The sequence below is a fragment of the Perognathus longimembris genome, chromosome 2, assembly GCF_023159225.1.
Source record: "Perognathus longimembris pacificus isolate PPM17 chromosome 2, ASM2315922v1, whole genome shotgun sequence".
Classification (NCBI taxonomy): domain Eukaryota; kingdom Metazoa; phylum Chordata; class Mammalia; order Rodentia; family Heteromyidae; genus Perognathus; species Perognathus longimembris.
Genome location: NC_063162.1, coordinates 99,360,892 through 99,387,758, shown reverse-complemented (window position 1 = coordinate 99,387,758; position 26,867 = coordinate 99,360,892). Strand labels below are relative to the sequence as shown.

The 26,867-nt window shown below is 35.4% G+C and overlaps 1 pseudogene across 1 annotated transcript; it reads left to right on the top strand.

Moving 5' to 3' along the window:
- Nucleotides 1-7,171: 7,171 nt before the first annotated feature.
- Nucleotides 7,172-8,030, top strand: LOC125345810 (annotated as a pseudogene). Its single transcript, XR_007209798.1, has one exon. The product of XR_007209798.1 is annotated as a 40S ribosomal protein S3a-like (transcript).
- The last annotated feature ends 18,837 nt before the right edge of the window (nucleotides 8,031-26,867 follow it).

The following is a 26,867-nucleotide window of genomic DNA, read 5'->3' as shown; positions in this document are numbered from 1 at the left end:
AGATTATATGTGAGTTGATCAGAGCCTGTCAGAAGATCTGGATTATTTTCTAAAATCTGGCAAAATCTAAATTTATTCTTTCTATTGTTTAATACACACATATGATTTTTTCTTCTTTATTGTCAAAGTGAAGTACAGAGGGGTTACAGTTTCATACGTAAGGCAAGTACATTTCTTATCCAAGTTGTTACTTCCTTTCTCATTTTCCTCACTGCCGCTCCCCTTCCCCATTTCCTGCTCCCCCACCATGAGTTGTATAGTTGATTTATACCAAATGGTTTTGTAAGTATTGCTCTTGCAATGGTTTATCTTTTTATCCTTTGTCTTTCAATTTTGGTATTCCCCTTCCCTTCCCTAGTTCCAATATATGTATATACCGTATGAGTTCACTTTTTCAAAAAATATATGTGCCTGTCTCCACATACAAAGAAACACTAATCATGAACAAAGATATATGATGCCACACTAAATTCTTTTGAAAACAGATTCACAATCTATACGTCATGTAGAAGTCTCTTTTCTATTTTCCTTTTACTTTCTGGTGTTGGAGATGGAAATTATGCCCTGTGCTTGTTAAGCATATGCTTTACAACTGTGAGCTCTACTCTCAGCACCTGTAATAGTAAGTACTTGAAAAGGCAGCTTTATGTTTCCATAACAAAATTACCGAGGTAATCAGATTATAAAGAGGAGAAATCTCTATTTTGGCTCACAGCTTTGTAAGTTTTCATCCATGAGCACTTGTGTTTTGGCCTATGGTGAGGCAGACCATCAAGGTAGGGAGTGAGTAGAGAAGCAGAGTATTGCTTGGAAGCAGAAAAGTAGATTCTTAGCCCAATGATCTCAACATTCTTGTGATATATGAATTTGGTTACAATGGCTTGTTTCTCTATTATGGTTTCTCTATTATGGTTTCTCAATTATGGTTTCAGTTTTCCTTTGTAATGTGCCATATAATTTGGTAGGAGATACTATGAGAAATAGTTCTTCAGCAATATTTTGATGGAAAGTGGTATATTAAAGGGGGAGGGAAGTATTCAATAGCTTTCAAATTTTTATAAGCCCATCCCTCTGGATTGTGGCTTTCACCAATACCATGTCTATATGGCTATATAATTATCTATCTATCTATCTATCTATCTATCTATCTGTCTGTCTGTCTATCTATCATCTATCTATCTATGTAATGTTTTTCTGGTCCTTTAGTCTATTAGTCCACTCCTGTGCTAGAAATAATTTGTTTTAATAACCTAACAAATCTTGATATATGTCCTTTTATAAAACTTGAATGATACTTAAATAACTATATGTATATCTGCATCTTGGTGACAAGGTAGAACCAAATCCTTATTAGGTAATTCTGTTTTTTAACAAAGTAATATAATATACTTACCATAGATTGCAGTGTATGAAGATAAAGGACTGATAAATCTTAAAATAACATTCTGAATACTTTTTCTTTTAATGTAGATTTTAGTTGTTTTATGAAGTTTTCTATCTTTGAGTCACTACTAAAAGACTTTTTATCAATCTTGATAGTAAGTAGGGTTTCTATCATACCCATGATCTTGAAATTTTGGACACAAGTGATTATTGATTTTAAAAAATGCAGTCTCATAGGGGAGCTCTATGTTTAGCCTTCTGAGGAATCTCCATACCACTTGACAGAGTGGCTGAATCAGTTTACATTCCCACCAACAATGAAGTAGGGTTCCCTTTTGGCCACATCCCCTTCAACATTTGTTATTGTTAGTTTATTTTTTTTTTCAATTTTTTATTATCAAACTGGTGTACAGAGAGGTTACAGTTTCATACGTTAGGCATTGGATACATTTCTTGTACTGTTTGTTACCTTGTCCCTCATATCCCTCCTCCCACTTTCCCTTTCCCCCCACGAGGTGTTCAGTTCACTTACACCAAACAGTTTTGCAAGTATTGCTTTGTAGTTGTCTTTTTTTTACCCTGTGTCTCTCGAATTTGGTATTCCCTTTCAATTTTCTACTTCTAATACCAGTATACACGGTTTCCAATATACTCAGATAAGATTACAGAGATAGTGTAGGTACAACCACAGGAAGGTGATACAAGAACATCATCAATAATAGAAGCTACAGATACAGATGGGACGTTGAAAGTAGTTACATCTGTGATATAACAATCGTTTCCATAACATGGAGTTCATTTCACTTAGCATCATCTTATGTGATCATAAGGGTATAGCTATTGGGCTCTTGTGATGCTCTGCTATGAGTTGCCTAAACCTGTACTAATTATTCCCAATAAGGGAGACCATAGAGTCCATGTTTCTTTGGGTCTGGCTCACTTCACTTAGTATAATTTTTTCCAAGTCCTTCCATTTCTTTACAAATGGGGCAATGTCATTCTTTCTGATAGAGGCATAAAATTCCTTTGTGTATATGTACCACATTTTCCTGATCCATTTGTCTATGGAGGGGCATCTGGGTTGGTTCCAGATTCTAGCTATGACAAATTGTGCTGCGATGAGCATTGTTGGGCTGGTGGCATTACTGTGATTTTGTTTGTGGTCTTTTGGATAGATACCCAAAAGTGGGGCTGCTGGGTCATAGGGGAGTTCTATGTTTAGCCTTCTGAGGAATCTCCATATTGCTTGCCAGAGTGGCTGAACCAGTTTACATTCCCACCAACAATGAAGTAGGGTTCCCTTTTGGCCACATCCCCTCCAACAATTGTTATTGTTAATTTTCTTGATATATGACATTCTTACTGGGGTGAGATGGAATCTCAATGTTGTTTTGATTTGCATTTCCTTTATGGCCAGTGATGTAGAGCACTTTTTCATATGTCTCTTGGCCATTCTCATTTCCTCATCAGAGAAGTCTCTTTTCCAGCAGCCCCACTTTTGGGCATCTACGCAAAAGACCACAAGAACACACTAAAGCCAACAGCCCAACAATGTTCATCGCAGCACAGTTTGTCGTAGCTAGAATATGGAACCAACCCAGATGCCCTCCGTAAACGAATGGATCAGGAAAATGTGGTACATATAAACAATGGAATATTATGCCTCTATCAGAAAAAATGACATTGCCACATTTGTAAGGAAAAGGAAGGACTTGGAAAAAATTATACTACGTGAAGTGAGCCAGACCCAAAGAAACATGGACTCTATGGTCTCCCTCATAGGGAATAATTAGCACAGGTTTAGGCAAGTCACAGCAGAGGATCACAGGAGCCCAATAGCTATACCCTTATGAACACATAAGATGATGCTAAGTGAAATAAACTCCATGTTATGGAAACGATTGTTATATCGCTTCTATTATTGATGATCTCTTCTTGTATCCCCTTCTCCTGTGGTGTCCCTGCACTATCTCTGTATCTTATCTGAGCACATTGGAAACCGTGTATACTGGTATTAGAGCTAGGAAACTGAAAGGGAATATCAAAATTGAGAGACACGGGGTAAAAAAGACAAACGACTACAAAAACTGTTTGGTGTAAATGACCTGAGCAACTCATGGGGGGTGGGGGTGGGCGGTGGGAAGGGAAAGGGGGAGGGGGAAGGGGGAATGAGGGAGGAGGTAACAAACAGTACAAGAAATGTATCCAATGCCTAACATATGAAACTGTAACCTCTCTGTACATCAGTTTGACAATAAATTTTTTTAAATGCAGTCTTTTCCAGAAGCTGTTGGCTCATGCTTTTAATTCTAGCTACTGAGAAATGAAATTGAGAGATGAGTCCAGCAGAGATCACACTAACCAATCGGATCCGTTAGAAAATTGAAAGCCTCATACACACATCTGTTCAAATAGTTGACTGATCACTTGTTAATACAGAGAAGAGACATGTTTTATCTAAATGCAATAGGAAAGATCTAGATTCTTTGAAATCTTCACTGCCTTACTTGCTTACATCAAAAAATAATTTTGCATATGTCATGTAGCTAGACTCAGAGTGCAATCAAGAAATTATTGGCCAAAGGTCATAGAAAACAAAGCACTTGAGCCTCTGTTTTCAAGATAAAAAATTTTGGATAAGTCATTCTCTAAAATATTTAGCAAAATGCAGGTGATTTGTTACATATCTATCTTCACAGATTAAGAATACAATCTACCTCAGCAAACTCCCATTACTACCATATAAAGTCATTATGAGTTTGTGCTTAAGACTTCACCATGAACAAAGAGACCAATGAGATTTTTTTTTATTTAAATCTACACTCATCAGTGAAACTATAGCCATCGTTTATGACTTTTTTTGGTGTGGGTGTTTTTCAAGTTTATTTTTTCTGTTTTCAGAAACAAGCCATGTAAATACTTGACCTCAGAGAATTGTTTTCTGCTATTCAGAATTTCTCTTAACAACTAGAGAACCTAGGATATGAAGCACAACAAGTACCAGCAGGGAGATTCCCAGATAATGAATATAGTATATTGTTATCAAATGCATATTTTTAACTCATATAATGTACCTTACTGAGTTGCTCAAAAGGAAAATTGGAGTAATGGCTTCTCTCAAAATCTAGAATTGTCTTGTTTTCACACATCTCTAATTTTCTCATTCCATAATTATCATTTTAGTTATTTATATGTGATATATATATAACTGAGGCTAAAACTAAAATAACAAATAGAGAATCATAGCTCTTACATGATACAGAGAACCATAAATTATTAATCAATTTATTTTAACAGGATGATATAATTACTGTGTCCATAATGTTGATTAATGTAGATCACTTCTGGTAAAGCCTATACTAATTAGAAACAAACTAAATTGAACTCCTAATTAGATGGAATATTTTAGGGATTCATTTAATCATGTTAAGAGAAAAGAAAAAAATCACATGGATTCCTAAACAAGTAAGAATTGGAAATATTAGATGAATATATACAACCAAAGAACTTTCAGTAGATTCTCTTTCCCCATGCTAGTTTTTGCTATAGTCATTTCTAAAATGAGAGCTTTGAAAGAGAACAACATTTTAACAATAAAACCAATGTTTTTTTTGAGAAATTGCTATTTTAGGTATTCTAGTAACAACTTTGTTTCTATCAGAAAAAAATTATGCAATTACTAGGAAAATTTTAAAAATCATTCAAAATTGACAGGTGGCAAATTCTAGAAAAAAAAGTCTGTGTCTAAAATTGAACTTGATTTTTTTATTTGATTGGTTATTTGGGTTTTTGACAGAATTGGCTTTGAACTTATGGCCTCAGCCAAATTGCTTGCTTATGACTGGTACTTTATCAACCACTCTACCAGTTGAGTCATAATTCCAGCCTGGCATTTTCCTTTGTCTTCCTAACCACTATTTAAAATAAGGAAAAAATAAATATATCTTATCAGATATATCTTAAACAGGGACCAATTTCCTGTCAAGTAAACAATTTAAATATAGAAGGCTTTCACCAATTCATGATGGCTAAGTATGTTTTCTTATTTCTGGTTTTCCTTATGTCCAAAAGAAAATATATTGATATCAGTAATTTGGGGATGGACGTGACTTAGAATTCTGGCTTACAGCAATGCTCTCCTGGAATTATTTCAAAAATATTTGTACAACTGTGAGTGATCATCTGTTTCCCTGTAGAAAGAAAGGAAACAAGGTAAATGACTCCTCTCTATCTTCCCAGGGTGACTGGTCTTCAACGCTTCATTTAACATCCACAGTGTGGACATGACTGGCTGAAAATAAAGAATATTATCAGTATTTAACCACTGTAAACTACTTAAGGAAGAGTCAAGATCAGATTAGTGCTTTCTAGAAAAAAATGTTTAGATTTCTATATAACTTTTGGAAACTAATTTGAGATATCAGGTGTAGAAAATATAGATCTTGTTTTCTGATCTCTCATTAGCTAAAGCTAAATGGTTAGAACTTCAGATTTCTCATTTTTAGTCCCATGAAGAATATTGAATTTGTGTGGTAATTTCAATAAATCTGTGAACTGCTGTCAGTAGTATGAGCATTTTCACAATGTGACTTAAGGTGGTCAATGAACATGCACAGCTTTTTTCAATTTTCACTGTCCTAAAGTTTTCCTTCAGTGTTTACATTGTAAATATCTTTCACCTGCTTGGTTATATTTATTCTGAATTTTTTAATATAATCTAGGGGAGCTACTGTGAAAGATCATCTTCTTAATTTATATATCAACAAGTTGATTCTTAATATGTAGAAATACATTGATTTTTATATGTTGTATTTTGATACATTTACATTTAGTGTGATTATTGAAAGGAATATGCTAACTTCTCCCTTCTTCATCTTAGAGGATAGCTGGTTTTCTGTGGAAATGATGAATTATATTTTATTCTTTCTCATTCCAGTTTTAACCTGTATTTCTAGTAAGATTTATTCTTTCTTGTTTTCTCATGCTCTGTATATTTTTTTTCCTCTTCTATATGAGATACACCTGTAAGTATCTTCTGTAATGGTAGAATAGTGGTCATGAATTATTTTTATTTAGCTTTATTATAGAAAGTTTATATTTCTGCTTTGATTTGAGAGGATTTTGCTAGATATAGTACTCTTATTTGGCAGTTGTTTTGTTGCAGGGTTTGAAATACACCAATCTGTGCTCTGTTGGCCTTTTAGGTTTTTGCTGACATATATGTTGTCATTTTGATAGATTTTTCCTTTGTGGGTAATTAGGCACTTCTCTGGCAGCTTTCGGCACTTTTTCTTGCTTCTAAGTTAGTTTATAATATCCAGTGCACAGATTTTTCTCTAATAATTTAAAATAACTGGGCCTCTAAATGCTTCATACACATGGAAGTAGTTTTCTTTCCACTAGAATTTGGAAAAAAAATTGGCCATGATTTTATTCAATAGATTATCTATGCCTTCATTCTCTATCTTGGTTCTCTCTTCTATACCACAGAAATATAGGATTTGTCTCTTCATTATTTCCCAGAGATTTAGAATGTCTATAATAGATTAATGTTATTATTTATTGCTATCTAAACATAATGATGCCCGAACCTTGTCTTCAATTCCTGATATTCTTTCTTTCACCTGTTATATCAATGATTTTCACCGAGTCAATCAAGTTGAAGGCTGCCTTCAACCTACAATCCTTAGATTTGGACCTCCAGAGTAGTAAGAATTATACACTCGAGCCACTGGTGTCTAGCCTCATTTTATTTCTTATAGTACATTAAAAAATTTCAGAATCTTCCTTTTGGCTCTCTGACCAGCACCATGGCGGTCGGCAAGAACAAGCGCCTTACAAAAGGCGGTAAAAAGGGAGCCAAGAAGAAAGTGGTTGATCCATTTTCTAAGAAAGATTGGTATGATGTGAAAGCACCGGCCATGTTCAATATAAGGAATATTGGGAAAATACTAGTCACGAGGACTCAAGGAACCCAAATCGCATCTGATGGCCTCAAGGGTCGGGTGTTTGAAGTGAGACTCGCCGATCTGCAGAATGATGAAGTCGCATTCAGAAAGTTCAAGCTCATTACTGAGGATGTTCAGGGCAGGAACTGTCTGACCAACCTCCATGGCATGGATCTCACCCGAGACAAAATGTGCTCCATGGTCAAAAAGTGGCAGACCATGATTGAAGCTCATGTTGATGTCTAGACTACAGATGGTTATTTGCTTCGTCTGTTCTGTGTTGGTTTTACTAAAAAACGCAACAATCAAATCCGCAAGACCTCCTATGCCCAGCATCAGCAGGTGCGCCAGATCCGGAAGAAGATGATGGAGATCATGACCAGAGAGGTGCAGGCAAATGACTTTAAAGAAGTAGTTAATAAATTGATTCCAGACAGATTGGCAAAGACATAGAAAAGGCCTGCCAGTCTATTTATCCACTGCATGATGTCTTCATTAGAAAAGTAAAAATGCTGAAGAAGCCCAAGTTTGAATTGGGAAAACTGATGGAGCTTCATGGTGAAGGTGGTGGTTCTGGAAAAGCTACTGGGGATGAGACTGGTGCTAAAGTCGAGCGAGCTGATGGATATGAACCACCAGTCCAAGAATCTGTTTAAAATTCAGAGTTTTAATAGTGACAAATAAAAGGACTATTTGTGAAAAAAAAATTTCAGATCTTTAAGTCTGCTTAATTTCTCATGCAGAATGGTTAAAAATGCTCTACTTTTAAAAATATATACATTGACCAGCATATTTCTATACTTCTAAAACAGAAATCCATAGCTGTGTGACTTATACAATGGAAATTTATTTCCTTAAACTTGTATTTATGAACTATGTGATAATATGTATAGCCCATTAATATACATTATAAATATTATCCATGTCAAATATTTAGGCTTAATATTTTCCTCTTTTCTTGGAAATAGTTACAATTGCTCTTTCTTTTATCATTACTTTGTTACTATTATCATTTATAAAATACTCCATATGAATACAAACATATTTGAGAGGAGAAAAATCACCTTGAAACAAATTGCAGTTTCCTTGGCTGTACATGATTTATGCAGACACAAACTTTGCAAACTATTGATGTTGAGTGTGGGGATTGGTTTCATTATTTATGGTCACTGAAATTTCTTAATGATACCTGTGTTTCAAGGACACCTCCAGGCATTCAATAAATACTTATTGACTGGCCTGGTCATTGTTACTCATCTATTATCCTACTAGGATGTATTTTATTTTTGTGATCTTTTCAGGCAGTCATCTTTGGTTCTTTGTTATTCCTCCTTAAAAGTATTAAGTGCATATTGACAGTAGGAAGATGCAAATCCACACAGAAATCATATGAAAGAATTATGAAAATTAATAAATAAAAAAGGCTGAGTACCACCACCCAGACTGTCACCAGTAACAACATATCATCAAAAGACTGAAAAGGTACATCTTATTAACCTTCTATCACTTTGACATTTATATTATTTAACTATACTTATTTATTAAATAAAGTTATTAAAATACACTATCTAAAACACTAAATTTTCAATTATTTTTTGTTCACAAAAGAACATGATATACATATATGTATGGACATATATATGTGTATTATTTTTTAGTAAATTGCACTTGATAGTAACAGTGTTCAAGATGAAATGCACACATGTTGAATTCAAATCATTTTGCACAATTATTTTAAGATAATAAGAAAAATTTTAAAACCTTATGCTTGAAAAAAATCATTCAAATTCATAGGTATATAATCTTCTTCACTTATAGCATTTAAAATATTAAATACTGAATAAAATATAATATCTAAAACTATATTTGAAAAACAGCAATGTACTGATTCAGTAGACACAGTATTTCACTGCTGTTTTATTGTTTCATTTTTATTTAACAACCAATTTGACAGTTTGCTGTCTTAATGCAAAGTCATTTCAATAGCATCTGTATCTCATTTGTTTTCTTGTTTCATCAGTTTACAAAGGCCTGGAGTAGTCTCTGGAGAATAGTGGCCCAAAGCATTAAGAGCTCTGACTGCTTAGGTCAGAGAAAGTATGTATTTGGGGTCTAGATACTTTAACAAATACCTGTGAAGACTATTAGACTCCTTCTGTAACAGGCAAATCTTTGTATGTTAATGATTAAGAAGAGTATAGTGTGTAGAAAGACTGAAATGTAAAACCCATGAAGACTTTATCTGTCCCCTGAAATAACCTTGGAAGGAAAGTGATTATTATTCTGGCAAGCAAATCATTGAAGCCACTGTGGAAATAGGGTAAGGTGGAAAGATTGCAAACCATCTTCCAATTGACCAGTTTCTATTTCTAACAGGCAAGGGCTGGTTGAGACATTTGTCATGAAAAGAAGTGGGATCCAAAATGCCTGACAGAACACCCAGGAGCATGAAATTAAGCAAAAGAGTGGTGTGGCTACCCTCAACCACATCACTTAAAGAAAGAATTCAGCTCAGGGAGATCTTTGCTAAAAGAATGTTCCAACAATTCTACTCCTGAGCACTTACCCCAAAGATCGTAAACAGTAAAGGCACTAACTAGCACAATGATGTTTATTGCAGCACTGCTTACCATAGCCAACATAAGGAATCAGCCCAGATGTCCCTCAATGAATGAATGAATGGGTCAAATTATATATATATATATATATATATATATATATATATATATATGCTCATCTATTAGAAAGAATGATGTACCATTTGTAAAGAAATGGAAAAACCTGGAAAAAATTAGGTTCAGTGAAGTAAGTCAGGCCCAGAGAGACAAAAGATGCATGTTTTCCCTTATGTGTGTGGAAGCTGTATTTAGCTTATAAACTTGTAAGTAAACACATTGAGCTGTATGCTGGTGTATACAAATGTATTAACTGAAATAGGGTGATTCAAGGGAGAACTCAAATAGTGTAATTCCTTAGAAAGACAAAGTGAACATTCAGTAGTGTGGTTCAGGATGTGGTACTTGAAAGGGGTAGGGTAGGGTCAAGGTGAAAGTGGTAGATGATTGAAGAGAAGAGGAGGAGAATGCAGTTAAGAATCCAGTGGATATCTCCAAAATTTTAACCCCTCTGTACATCACTTTGACAATAAATAAGTAATTATTCAGAAAAAAAAAAGGGTGAGAGAAAGGGCGTGGAGGGGAAGGACAGGTGAGAATGTTGATGGGGTGACATTGATCAAGATACATTGTATTCATAAATGGCTTTGTAAAATTAAATATATTAAATCTTAAAGAAATAAAGATGATAAAACATAAAGATAATAAACAACATATATCAAATGCTAAGGTCTGAGGACTGTGGCTTGAAGCAGCCCAAGCAGGAAAGTCCATGAGATTCTTAGCTCCAATTAAATAGCCAAAACAAAACAAAACAAAAAAACAAAAGTAGAGCTGTGGCTCAAAGTAGTGCAATGCAAGCCTTGAAGGAAAAGGTTCAGGGACAATGTCCAGGTCCTGAGTTCAAGTGCCAAGACAGCTCACACATATACACATACCCCAGAGAGAGAGAAAGATGAGAGAGTTTTAAAAAGATGTTTGATGAAGTTCAAACATCTTTGCTACAAGATCATTAATAACAATGGCAATCTGCCTGGATTCTGGAATCTGAGCAAGATGTGTAGAATTTCCTGGTATTACTTGCACAGAATTCAACCTCCCCAAAGATAATCTAGTGGGTCAGCAAAACATTATAACAATTAATCTTAAACATTTCTTTAAAATATTTTTATTATCTTTAAGTAGTTGTACAAATAAGCCATTTATGAATATAATGAGTTTTGATCAGTGTCTCCTCTGTAAACATATTTACAGATCCCTCCCAACCCACCACTACCCTCATTTTCCACCCTTAACAGCTACTGCATTTTTAGAAAGTGACTGAGATGAACCCCAGCACCTGGCTAATCTTCCACCATGGAGTTACTTCCCAATGGAAGGATGAGCTCTATGTGACCCAATGACTTCTAATATTTTGTTTTGTGGATTTTTTTGCCAGTCCTGGGGCTTGAACTCAGGGCCTGAGCACTGTCCCTGGCTTCTCTTTTGCTCAAGGCTAGCACTCTACCACTTGAACCACAGCGCCCCTTCTGTCTTTTTCTATATGTGCTGTGGAATCAAACCTAGGGCTTCATGTGTACAAGGCGAGTACTTTACCACTAGGCCATATTCCCAGCCCTCTAATATCTTTTCTAATCACACTTGGAAATATATTCCCACAATAGACACTTGGTAAATATTTGTTTTCTCAGGCTTCTCTTTTTCCTTAAGCATTCACCAAACTATTAGCATTTTGAAAAAAAATCAAGATATGCCTATATCTTAAAATTTCCTATACAATGAATTAAAATTGTGTCTAGTCAGTTTATGCCTTTTAGCTGTTTTTTGCTAGGGACATTTTCTAAAACATTCATATGAAACTTTGACTTCTTTGTTATGAAAATGAACCCTTAAGCTTATTTCAAAAACCTTTTGCACAATTCATTGGGGGTAATAATATTTAGTGTACTGCCATCTCCCTGATTCTCCATGTTTCCTTAAAGAGTATAAAGTATCATTTTGGTAAACAAAAACTGTATGGGTGAACATTACCTGAAATAAAAATGTGTAATTCCAATAGCTTTCTAAATCCACTAATTTAATTTTCAAACTGATAAGTGTTTATAGTAATAAAAAGCTCCACATATTTAAACATGAACATGTCTTAATTCAGATGTCTGTAATGAATATTTATTAAATTTTTCTTATTACCATAAGACTAATTATTTTTCATATATTTAAAGTAATTTTCCTCAGTAGTATTTAAGGTAATTCTAATGGCATATTAATATTAGCTAAATAAATCAATGTATATTTTAATATATTATATAGTAATATATCACTGTATGTTAGTACAACTATATTATTTATTTATTAGCATATGATTATATTAATTATACAATAATTCATTATAGAATTATATAAATTAATATACATATATGCATACATGTGCATATATATCATATATACACACACATACATTATCTGAACTCAGATCTGTTAGTTTACTTCACAAGTACTCAATCATTTAAGCCATATCATGGCCCCTTCTCTTTCTGCTTTAGTTGTTCTTTAGAAAGGGTCTCATGCTTTTCACTGAGGCCAGCTCATACCACAATCTTTTTATTTTCCAGTCCTGGGGCTTGAATTCAGGGCCTGAGCCCTGTCACTGGCTTCTTTTTGCTCAAGACTAACACTCTATCTCTTGAGCCACAAGGCCACTTCTGGCTTTTTCTGTTTATGTGGTGCTGAGGAATCGAACCCAGGACTTCATGCTAACTAGACAAGGAATCTACCACTAAGGCACATTCCCAGCCCATCATATCACAATCTTATAGCTGGGATTAGAGGTATGACCCACCAATGATACCTATGCGCACACGCACACACGTATGCATATATGTCAATGTCCTGATTAGCTATGATTACAGACATGAGAATACACACACACACACACACACACACACACACACGTAACTGGGATTTGAGTTCAGTGCCTTGGGCTTGCTAAGAAGCTTCTCTCAGGCTGGTCCATGTTTCCAGCCCTTTCTTTAATTGTTCATTTATTGAAATCGGATCATATTCTCACCTAGATTCCTGCTTTAACCACAATCTATGCTTCCTGTGGAGCTAGGTTGATTGGCATGAGGCACCACACGCACTTGAAAAGTGGTTTCATGAATGACAATAACTATTTCACTTTTTAGTACTTTTTAAATGGCTTTCTTTTTTCATTTATAAAATAATGGGTTTTGTGTAACATTTTTGTATATCTATACAATATCATGAGTATTCCTACTGCCTTCTGTGCACTTTAAAAATTAAATGTACACATTTTTGTTATAATATGCAATATATACCAATACATATATAATATATGGGATTACTTCATTAAAGTTAATATTGTAATAACAGCACAGAATAGATCAATGAAACAAATGGCTGGCTTTCTGCCAGTAAAATGGACAAACCTTTAGCCATGCTAACTGTGAAAAAGGAGAGAAAAGTCAAGGAAAAATCAGAGATGATCAGGTGACATTACAACTGATACTATAGAAACACAAAGGATCAAAGGCACAACTCTGATAAATATTATATAGTAAATTATTATATACTAATAAGCAGGCAAACGTAGGATAAGCGAATAAATTCCTGAACTCATAAGTTCAAATGAGAAGAAGCAGAATATCTAAACAGGCCAATAATGATTAATGAGTTTGAAACAATGTTTTAAAAATCTCCCATTCAGAAAACATTCAGGATCTGGTGATCTTAATGCTGAGTGCTACAAAATGCTAATTATAATCTAATACCAACTCATCTTGAAATACTATTGCTCTGATCCTCCACCCAGACAAAGATACAGCAAAACAGAAACCATAGGCTCATTACTTTGATAAACATTAATATAAAACTTCTCAATAAAATTCTTGTCAAATGAACCAGGCACCATTTCTTACTCCTGTAATCCTAGCCAGTCAGAAGACTGGGATCTGGATATTCTGGTCCGAATTCAACATGAACAGAAAAATCCATGAGATTTCATCTCTTACTAATTATCAAAAAAGCCAGGCCGGAAGTATGGCTCAGGTGGTAAAGTGGCAACCTAACAGGCATGCAAGCTGAGTCAAGCATGTGGCTCTGAGTTCATACACCAAAAAATTTTAAAAACAACAAACAAACAGCAAAAATAACCCCAAACTTTAGCAGTATAAATTCAACAACATACCAAAAAGGATTTAACTACTGGAAGTGATCTGTAGATTCAATGCAATTTGCAAAAGAAAAAAACGCCAATGACTTTCCTCCTAGAAGTACAAAAAAAGCTGTCCTAATATTCATATGTAACCAAGGAAAGTTTAAATGACCCCGATCAAAATCAAACCAAACAAATTGTCATGCAAACAGAAAGCTGGCATGTTTACAGTACCTAACTTCAAAACATGAAAGGGGGACACTGGTCAAGGTGTACTGTATTCAGAAACGGCTTTGTTGAATGGCATCGCCTTTGTACAGTTACTTAATGATAATAAAAAATATATTTTAAAATACCACAAAGGTATAGTAACCAAAGCCTGATGGTACTGGTTTAAAAAACAAAGACACAGACCAATGGTTCTAAACCCAGAGATTAATCCATTTCAGAGCCAAAAACGTTTTGATAAAGGTTCAAAGAACAAGAATGGTATAAAAGACAATCTCTTAGTAGGTGCTGGAGGCTCACATTGCTAATCTTAGGATCTTGGTTCAAAGCTAGCTCAGGTAGGAATGTCTGTGAGATTCTTATCCCCAATAACCTATTCAAAAAAAAAAAAAAAAAAGCCAGAAGAGGAGCTGTGGCTGAAGTGGTAGAAGCACTAGTCTTGAGCAAGAGAAGATCAGGAACAGTGCCCAGACCTTGAGTTCAAGCCCCAGGACTGGCTCCACCTACCCTGACTCCTGTACACAAAGGCAAGCTCTTCGTGTAGCAAAAAGTTACATATAAAACTCTGAAGCAGGGGTGGGAATGTGGCTAGTGGTAGAGTGCTTGTGTAGCATGCATGAAGCCTTGGGTTCGATTCCTCAGCACCACAAACACAGAAAAAAATGGAACTGTTGCTGTGGTTCAAGCGGTAGAGTGCTAGCCATGACCAAAAAGAATCTAGGCACAGTGCTCAGGACTTGAGTCCCAAGCCCCAGGACTGGGGGTGAAAAAAAAAAAAAAAAGAACTCTGAAGCAGAAACAATGCTGAAAATACTGTTAGCTTGTAAGTAACATAAGTCAAGTTAGATAATAGTACCCTTTGATAGGAAAAAATAGTGAGATAGAAAGCAATGCCATTCAATCCCTATGTGTAACTCCCATTGTTAATGTATCTTCTACTTGAATTTTTTTAAATGTCCTGCTTGACTTGTGAATAATATAGTGAAAAGGTAAAATTCCTTATTTTGGACACATCTGTTAGCTTTTTCTTATTAATACTACTCTGCAGGAGTCATCATTATTCTAAGGATCTTTAGAATGTGACAATTTACTCCATAATATATGTTATTACAATTCCCACTAAGCTATCTGCTGCATAATTGTCATTTGGTAGAATGAAGGTAGGGGACATCTGGGGTCTCATGCAATATTTTTAATTCCAGTAAATTCTAAATATTGCTCACGGAACTGAAACATGAGAAGTCAAACTTTTAAAGACAGAGAATGATAATACTCAAAGAATGGTTGAAAATGAATGCAACTGTATTATAGTCTCATTTTCTCCTCTAAAACTCTATGTGGATTTATTTTAGAATCCTTATCAATTTAAAAAAATTATGATCTTCATCTTAAGGGTCTATCTATTAAAACTTATGCTCTGAATATAGAAGCCAAATTTTACCTCAATCTATATGATTCTCAAAAAGAATATAAAATGAGTCTTGTGGCAAAATTAAGTTTGTCAATTACAAACTGGTTAAATTAACTGGAAAGGAGAGAATTGGTATCTCGTTGACGAAACCTATGCTCCACTGAGAGGATTAATAAGTAATAAATTGAAATTATGATGGGTAATGTAGGAGTACTTTTATTTCTCTCTTAAAAATCCACAGTTACGCAATTGTGACGTTTTGACAAAAGGGTGATTTTAATTTGAGTTGTGAAATCTTCCCAAATCCACTTTCATCAAATCCAATCCAAGTGAGAATGCAACTTATTTTTTCAGTATTGGTGGGAAAAGAAAAAAGATGAAGAATATTAAAGTGCTTTCTGTCCCATCACACACTTTGCCCCTGAGCATTAGGCTTAGAGAAGATTTTGATGACTGTATCACTCTTTTTGACTTTTACAAAACAGAGTCAGATACTTTCATCCTTCCTACTACCAATCTGAGAAGCTCTGTTTCTTTTTTTTATTATTATTATTGCCCTTTTAGAAATTTCAGTCAAACCCAGATTTATTGGTGCTCACTGTCTGCTGAGCACATCTGTGGCTGTTTGTAATGCAGACAGGAATGTGGCAGGGCTTTCCTCTCTACTCCCTTCAACCTCTTTGTCATGTACCCAGTGCTTTGTAAATTGTTCAACCAAAATTCTGCTCCTGGGTGGGAATTGTGACTATGCACCCAAGGGACTGGCACCAGGAGAAAGCATGCCCCAGACTGAGGAGAAACATAAATAGTCCATCTCTCATTTTCCCCCCAAACAGAACTGCTCCGGGTGTTCTACTAGTAAAGAAAAAAAAACAAACAAACAAAACTACTTAAAGCTGGAACCACTGTGTTGTCAGGGCAGCGATAATGAGGTCAAGGGGAATGCATATAGATGAATGAAGGAGGAAGAACAGATGAAGTCAGCCATGATATCTCTCTCTCTCTCTCTCTCTCTCTCTCTCTCTCTCTCTCTCTCTCTCTCTCTCTGTGAAAATGAAACTAAGACAATGGAGGAGATGATTGGGGTTGGGTGGGATGGGGGAAATTAAAAAGTGATAGTGATAAAGATATACCCACAAACTGACATGTTGAAATGAAACTCCTTTATATAACTAATTCAGAATAAAATATATATAAAAAAATTGGGGCTGGGAATATGGCCTAGTGGTAGAGTTCTCGCCTCGTATACATGAAGCCCTGGGTTCAATTCCTCAGCACCACATACATAGAAAAAGCCAGAAGTGGCGCTGTGGCTCAAGTGGTAAAGCGCTAGCCTTGAGCAAAAAGAAGCCACGGACAGTCCTCAGGCCCTGAGTTCAAGACCAGGACTGGCAGAAAATGACAACAACAACAAAAAAAAACCTCACAAAAACCCAAAAACCCCCCAAAAACAATTTTTTCTAAATTATTTATGCAATATCTTTTCAAGCTTTTTCATAGTAGTTTTTCCTTTTTTTTCTTCCTTCCTGCAGTTCAATGAACAGTTAGATCTCTGCTCAAATTAGCTTTCCAACTTTGACTGTTAACCTAGTCAGGTCAGTAAGTTAAATATTAATGTGATAAAAATATCACTCAGCTTAACTGGGTGAAAAGGAAATTGTTTTTTATGGTATGAGCACAGACTGAAAACATCATTACTTACCACCCCCGCAGGGGACCATTACTGCTATTGGCTTCCAGCATATGTCTGTACTCATGGCTATAACTGAACTACACAAACGGCATATGATCACACACATACTTGATATGCCTACATTTGTAACTGCCAGAGACTCACCAGCAGTGTAGATTATTTTCAGGTCATGCATACTTAACAATATGTATAAGTAAATAATTAATTGACCTCCCCTTCCTCATAAAAGCTAAACTGAAACATTTTGTACGAAACTCATCTAAATAGCTTGAAAATCCACTTCACTAGCAACTGGCTAGCAACTTTCTCATAATTTATCACATTCACTAAAAATATGCCATGGTTATAAAACACTGGCAAGAACTCTTCCTTGTGAAGTTCTTAAATTCCAGAAGTTAATTTTTGCTCAGTTGAGTCACTGCTTCATAGGTCTCCCACACGAGTTCTCCCAGGGTTTTCTCTCCCCAGTTCTCACTGGATTTTCCTTTCCTTCAGTTCATATAAGCATAGTAGCTGAGCGGGATGTGCATATACATACCACATTTTATCTCCATATCTGCAACAAAAACAAAAATCTGTCCCATACTTTAGTTGCCTAAACAATTTTGTAGCCCTAACACCTCTATTTACTTATGAAGACAACTGGTAATTCTCTCCAGAACACATATGATAACATCAAACCCACAACCTCACAGAATACACTGGTATTTGAGTCCCTGCTTTCCTTGGTATCCATTGCCTCTGATATCCAACTTCAAACTGATGAAGCTATTCTTTTCTAGGCCAAATCATTTTAAAAAGGAAAAAGCAGTAGTATAAAAGCAATGGGTAACTCCAAATTGAATGAGTAGTTTGACAGCACAAATCAAGATTGCAAACATAAAATGCACTAAAGGAATTTAGGTCATGTCATATTTCCATCTCCCAGTGCTAAGGATAGGTCACTAACTCTGGCATTTCTACAGAGAGTTTTTTCTTTAAACGCGAGCGCACGTGCACATACACACACACACACACACATACATACACACACACACACACACCAAAATAAAATATTTAGCTGTACATTGATAAAAATCACTTTAAAATCTATCACTTTAAAATCTATCGACAACATGCTCGTCGATAATGTAAACATGATACACTGCATGTTCATGCTATTAGAAAATTTGGTTTAATTAGAGCATTTCAGCATATTAAATACTCATTAACAAACCCTGACATTTTGGTTGTCAGCTGATTTTGCTGAAATCCCTCCTACCTGCCTAAGCACCAGATGGCAGTGTAGCAGCATTCATCCCTTTCTGTCTTTGGAACACTTCAATAACAGTAACATTGCAGTGAGATTTCCACCTAGCATAGGTAGGGTTGGGCTTAAAAAATATTTTTAAATGTTATTCTATTGCAGCATTAAAATATCCCTGCATTCATTTTCAGAACTTTCTTGTGTGCTCTGTTGTTAGTTTCCTTCTCTAATATTCTGAGCTAGGGAAACTAAACATATATATATATATATATATATTCATATATGTATGTGTGTGTGCATTCGTGTATTATATAAAGCACCTAATGGTTCTTTGTTGTCTTATGCTTTTCAATATGAAGCTTTTCTACATCTAGTAGGCAACGCATTATGCATTTATTTGAGCCAGCCCTTTTCAACAATTGGATTAGGCAGGCTTTCCCACAGTTTCCACAGAAGCATATGCCAGCAGACGACAAAGCCCTAAGACAAGAATACTGACATTTCATTTCTCCTTATCTAAAGTTCCCCAGCTGTCATTATGCCATCTGAGACTCAGTTGCAGCCTACAGCATGATGCCACTCTATCAAGTCCTTTGTATTTGCACAATGTTCATTTAACTGGGACAAAAGGACCATGTTCAATATTTGGTGTCAGTTATTCGGGACTTATACTGTACTTAAGTGTGTCTGGGCTCTTCTTTTCAGCGGATAGTAATTCAGAGATCTAGGTTATATCATTAGATCCAATGCCCACTAGGAAGGACAAAATAAAACTTGTTTGTTTGTAATGTGCTGAGTTTAGGGTCATGTTAGCCCAAAATACTGCTTGCAGCACAGACAAGGCATTTGTAAATGCTTATTAAATCCTCTCCATAGCATCTTTTTGTGGAAACCAGAGAGAATGTGTTTGCCCCTAAGGAACTATGATGCTAACTTAGTAATAGGAGACAGAAGAAAGTGCCTCTTCTTGCAGACACAGAGGTTAAAATGCAAATAAAGGGATGCAAGTCTTGGTAGGTGGAGTTGAAAAATACTTGAAATTCATCTTCCCAGCCTTTGTCCAGTAGTCAGCTCACTTCCTTGTCATGATGAACTTGACAGTAGTTTTCATCATCAGGAAGAAGATCAAGCCCAACAGCTGGACTAGAAAATGCTACAGGCATTATCCCTGTTAGGCTGTTTAGCAACATTTGATTGCTATTAATTTATGTATAATTTGTGAAGTTTATATTGCAACACTTAGTAAAGCAGGTTAAAAATAAAGTTAAAAAGTAGACACACACACAGAGACACACACCTCTGAACTCTTTGGTTTTAGTAAACTTAAAACTATTCTAGAAACAAGGTCTTATCTATACATCTTTATATCCAAGGTTCGATGTAGTGCCACTTAAGGAGAAAAAAAAATGGATAAAAGTCAATATTTTCAACAGATGTCTTCTTGGTACGAAGACAGTTTGGTATATTGGTGTTTTGGATGTTTCTTCTCTCATCCTTTAAATGAAGGCCTGTGTGTATTGTTAAACCACTGTAATAACATACTGGTCAGCTTTCCATTACAATAAGGAAACAAATGAGTCATGTGATTATTTGTTAAAATAATAACAAGTTATTTTGGCTCACAGGTCTGGATGTTCCAGTGGACGTTGCAGCACCACTACTTTGGAACTCCAGCAGGGCCAGTCAATCATGGCAGGCACAGATGGCAAAATAAACTGTTCAAGTCTCAGACAAGGAAGCAAACAAGGAGCAAAAGAGGAAGTGCCCTACCACCTCCTTAAAGGTCATGTTCCATGTACCTTAAGACACTCTTCCTTGTCTTATTATACATGTGATAATATGTACTAAAATAGAAATGTACAGCCAGGCATGGTGGCTCACACCTGTAATCCCAGCTACTCATGTAGAGGTCATAGAAGGATCGTGGCTCAGACACAAGGTAAGGAACAGCAACAACAAAAGCTAAATGTGATGATGCACAGCATGTGATATTACATAGTAAAACAGATTCTCCTTTTTATAAAATTTTGTTTTTCCAAAAGTTTTAATGTTGGAGTGGAACATTTTATTACTGCAGCAGGCTGTAAAAGGTAGGTTGGTAAAAGTGAAAAGAAGATCAAGTCTGTTTCAGAGTTTTGCTCCATCAAGGGGGAAAAAGAAAACATTTGTAATAAAAAAAAGTTCTATTTTAGGAATTACTCTTCTAATGATCTGACATAAAAATGAAAAAATTGTTTCCAGTATTAAAGTATGAATTAAACAGTCACAATGTGCTAGATATATCCAGGAGAGAGAGAGGGTGAGACTGGAAGCAAGCAATTTCTTATTACCTTGTGCTTGAGATAACATTAGAAAGGCTTTTGAAAGAACATGGGATTTAATGGGATTTGTTCATTAATAACAAATTCTCGGCTGATCATATCTTTCCAAAACACTGAAAGAAGTCTTTATATTACATTTTTCCCAAGTGGGGAGTGGGAAGCAAAATAATAAGCTGTTCCATTGAGGCATGAACAACTAACTTTAAATGGATAGATAGTTAGATGATAGACAGAGATAGATGATAGATAGATAGATAGATAGATAGATAGACAGATAGATAAGAATGTCCAATTAAATGAAATGCACAATTTCTATTTCTATTATTTGGGAAAGACTGCTTTAATGTTTTACAAATAGGGGTAGTTATTGATGTTTGATGTCATAAAATTCCATTTCATAAGATTTTTCTTTAAATCATCTTAGGTTCCTGAGGAGAAAAACCTCAGTATGTCATTAGTATATTATAGTTTGGTCAGAATTTACTTCCATTTCTCATAAGGTTCACAAAATATGAAGTGCAGTAAGCTTAGGTATTTGACCATAAAGGTATTTAATTATAAGACATAAACAAATTATCAGTGAAAAACAAAGGCCAGGAACAACCAAATATCCCAGTATAGCTTCAATTACTTCAGCATGCATTTTTTTTTTTTGTCAAGAAAAGGACATCAGAAAGTAGTATAGAACATTCTGGGAATGTAATCTTTGCCCATTACTTCTGCTTTTGTATATTTTCTCTATTTGTATATTTTGACTTAAAGAGAAAGCAGTAGACATCTTCCTAAATATTTTTTAAAAAAACAAGCTTTTTAATTACAAAAATAAAAGAATGCTGTTTCAGTTCTCTATTTCCCTTTTTCTCTTTGAGTGACAGAAAAAGACACACACACACACACACACACACACACACACACACACGAAAATTATCCAGGATAAAGGTCATCTCAGCAATTAAACTGTATAATGCCAAAAGTTTACCCAATTCTTTGCTCTTTCAGGAAGATTAAAACTAAGGGTGAGATATGCGTTCCAATATTTCTAATGAGTTGGTTGGTATCACTTTAAGCAGCATTTGTCTTCCTGCATGTGTAGTATGCATATTTGTCACACTAGCTACATATTTAACACTGTTCAGCAAGTAGCAGTGACGGGAGGCCTTATTACTTTTCTCAGGTACTGAAAGTTTCAGAAGAGATAACTCGGACTATTGTGTAAGAGAAGGCAAACTGTTTATAATGGTACCAAAGCAAGGAGATCACTTAGTAGTGGATTTTCCATAGGACTCAGCAGGAACATAGGAAAGGCTACTGATGGAAATGCAAAATGTTATCAGACTGTGAAAAACACGTAGTGTTAATCTTTTTATCTACAAAACAAATGGCCTTTCTAAATAGAGACTATGACCATTTGTTTCAGTTATTATAATCACACAACTTAAAGAAGCACATCAACATCAAGGAAAGGCTTGACATTCTACTATGTAAATACCACCCCAAATCATTGGTTTCATTTGCCATTACTGAGAACTATCATTATTGTGGCCATTGGCAATACAGTTTAACCCCACCAAGTTTCTAAACACCTCCCAATTTCTTCTTCTCCTATCATGTTTTCTTTTCTTTTTTTTTTTTTTTTTGGCCAGTCCTGGGGCTTGGACTCAGGGCCTGAGCACTGTCCCTGGCTTCTTGTTGCTCAAGGCTAGCTAGCACTCTGCCACTTGAGCCACAGTGCCACTTCTGGCCGCTTTCTGTATATGTGGTGCTGGGGAATTGAACCCAGAGCCTCATGTATAGGAGACAAGCACTCTTGCCACAAGGCCATATCCCCAGCCCCTCCTATCATGTTTTCTAAGTTGTTACATTTAATTAAATTCTATTTCAAAATACAATAAACCTATCACCTTGAATTTGTTTCCAGTGGTATTATCCTTAAGTCCCCATGATAACTTCAAAAGTTAGTGAAGATCTTGTGGGGTGCTTCCCAGGCCTTCTTCCTATACTCCAGTTGTTTGTGGTCCCATAGGTATAAGTTCTCACAGAACTCACAGTAATTATATACAGTTAGATTACTTTCAAGTCCTTTCACATGTTTCTAATAGAATGGAAGCTCATTAGGTGCAGGCACAGATGTCTGTCTTGTGGACTTCATTATCATAAGGAGTTGTACCTCACAGATGCTCTTGCATAATTCTGGATGGGATTAATGGAAGATATCTTTGGAGAAAGGATAGTTCCATAAAGGTATATTGTAGGCCTGCAAACAGGATCATCACTGTTAGAAATTAATTTCTCATTTACTGGACTTCTCCTATAAATGCATTTTAATTTTGGGTGACATGAGAGGTTCAAGGTCAAAGAGGTATAATCTTCATTTACACTGATGCTCGGTTAATATACAAATTACTGTATTCTAATTGCTTAGAGAGGTTAATGTTATCTCCCAAGTTTATATTTTGACTTTGAATCACTTATCTGTTTCTTCATTAAAATGCAGAGAGTTAACTGCCTAGATTTTTTTTTTGTGAGGATTTAATGGAGTTACATATGCATAGGACCTAACTGGTGATAGGCACTAAGGAACGTAACTCCTGACATTATCGCTGTTATTTAACAAATACTGACATATTAGTCATTATTCATGAGACTTTTAAATTCCAAAATAAGTCAAAACAATAAGAAAAACAACAGAGAGCTCAGAAAGAAATTACTGCAGTGAGAAACAAAATTATCAGATTAATGAATAGAGCCTCATAAGAGAAAATTTAAAAATTTTTATTTTCAAAAATAACAGAAATAATCCTGGAATCATCCTGTCTTACTTTTGACAGTATATTAAGGAGGATAGGAACAAATAAACACAGTAGTGATATCTTTGAAAGATGTACGAGAAGATCTGCTAGTACTGCAATCAGCTTCTTTATATATATGACAATTCACAGCCCAATCTTCTCTTCAGTTATATTTTCAAAGACATTTATCAAATTTGCAAGAAGCAGTTTGTTGAATATCTGAATATGTAAAAAGTTATGAAAATCTGAACATTGTAATAGGAAAGCATGGAATTGAATAATGGAGGGTCCTTAGAAATGGAAAAATGGGGTATGTTCTGGGGATATATGGAATAATACTTCTTTGTTTAAAAAAAAACCTAAGTCCTCATGCATAAGATAAAATTCCTAAATAGAAAAATATGAAGCTATATTGCACAAAATAAAAATGAGTTTTTCTTAACCTGTAGTAGAAGAAAGAACTTTATAGGGGCTGGGGATATGGCCTAGTGGCAAGAGAGCTTGCCCTCGTATACATGAGGCCCTGGGTTCGATTCCCCAGCACCACATATACAGAAAACGGCCAGAAGTGGTGCTGTGGCTCAAGTGGCAGAGTGCTAGCCTTGAGCAAAAGGAAGCCAGGGACAGTGCTCAGGCCCTGAGTCCAAGGCCCAGGACTGGCCAAAAAAAAAAAAAAAGAACAACTTTATACACAAATGTAACAACAAGGATTTCCATCATTCTGGTTTGCAACATGCTCAAATGAATTTTGGGGTGTTTTCATCCAGTTCAACCTCCTTCCATGTAAGTTTATGAATTTGAGTGTTGATGCATATACATGAATTCATTTCCTTTAATACATTAACTTTCTTTCATCATATTAATTTCTTTTTCATTTCTTCCTAGTGCTTTTAAATTAATAGGTAGGCAATATCATCTGTCAGACATGGAACATTTTCAGAGTGAAATGTTAGACTTCTCGGTGACATTTTCTCAGGAAACCTGGTTTTATGTGTCTTATCTTAAAGGAAAAGGAGATGCTATAATTTATTTGTGAGATGTAGCACAAGCTAAAAGAAGAAGTAAATAAGATATAAAAAATGCGGGAAGTGTATGTGGATAGAAAGATTCAGGAACAAGCAATAAGAAATTAATGGAGATATAAAGGAAAAGGTTTCAGATACAACTCACATGAGTTTCATATTTACTGATTGATTGCATTTGTCAACACGAGAGATATCCTGATGATTCCATTTTTATTCTGCTCAGTCTCATTTGTTCCAGTTTAAATTTTCAACTTCCTCAATATTCTCGATTTGACTCCTTTTAACTGTAGTATAAAAAATTTTTCTCTGAAAGATTTTCTGCTCATAAGTGTGAATTTATGCCTGGCACTGTCAATGTTCATGTTTCTCTCATTTTTCCCCCCACTCTTCTGTGATAATTGTAATGAAAATAATCAGCGTATCTGTCTGCATGTCATAAAATTGTTTAATAATCCTGACCTAAAATTAGCTTGGAAAGAAATTATTAAACTGATAAAGTAGTCATTTCTATGGGAAAATGGCTCCATTACCTATTCTTCAAATGAAAATGTTATTAAAAATGAGAAAATAAATTCACTAACCATGACAAGACAATGAAACTGGATATTATCTTTGTATCCAATATCTTCATATCTTTGTCTTGAATCTGTTGTGTGAGGTGTTTTATTCAGTATAGTTCTGTCAACTATGATTAAATATTTTCTTTAATTGAGAAGGTAAAATCATCTTAAGATGTTTAATTAATTTCATCCTCACAATTTTTACTGTGATCCATTTACAACAATAGAGGATCATGTATAGATAATAAAGGCATTTAGAAGGTCTATGATTCATTTGGCCAGGCACTAGTAGTTCAAGGCTGGAATCCTAGCTACCCAGGCAGTTGAGATCTGAAGATAACCACACAAATTCAGATAAGGCAGTAAAGTCTGAGACCTTTGCCTCCAGCTAAATAGCAAAAAACAGGAAGTGGAGATATGGATCAAGCATTGATGGGAAAAAAGCTAGGTGTGAGTACTATGGACTGAGTTCAAGCCCCTATGCCCAGAACACACACACACACACACACACACACACACACACACACACACACACACATACACACACACCTATGCTTAATTTAAAACAAGAAACACAGTGGTGGAAAAAATCTGCCCAGATTATAATTGTTCCTGGAGGCTTCAGTGCTCAGTAATGTTAATCACAAGTTACATTGTTTTATTTAGTTAACTCTCTCAATTTAAGTCCACCTGTCTACCCTTTGGAGAAATGATTAAAAAAAAATGACTTACTTCTTGAATTTATGGTTGACTAGTATACACTAAAATGACAGTTTGATCTGTCTTGGGAATCTATTTGATTGTAAAATGAAGAAATTTATATGTCCTTATTGGTTTAGCTAAAATTCATCTGAACTGCCAGGTCCATTTGGTGTACTCTGACAGTCTGTACTTAAAATTCCATCAGAGCAATAGGCAATCGCAGACTGTATTTTGACTATTCTTTGAATGAAAGTGTTCTTTTGCTTAAAAAACTTCTGCTAATTGTTCCAAATTGCAAATTTACTTTATGTAAGTAAATTGTTGCAGGAAGTAGAGCTGACCCCATCTTGATTAGGGAAACATGGTAACAATTGTTAAAATGAAGTTAAATGTTAGGTCAACCTGACTCCACAACTCTACTTCTAAATGGCTTGCTTAACTTGTTTGTTGCTTGCTTTACCCCCTGTGTCAACCCCATACATCTGTGCTATGCTTTTACCTTTATAAACCCAGCTCTAGGACTGTTAGTTGTCACAGTGTTAGCTCCCGAGTCTGCACTGTGTCCCTGGCCGGTCAGTTCACCTTTTTTTTTTTTTTTTGCCAGTCCTGGGGCTTGGACTCAGGGCCTGAGCACTGTCCCTGGCTTCTTTTTGCTCAAGGCTAGCACTCTGCCACTTGTGCCACAGCGCCATTTCTGGCCATTTTCTGTATATGTGGTGCTGGGGAATCGAACCCAGAGCTTCATGTATATGAGGGAAGTGCTCTTGCCACT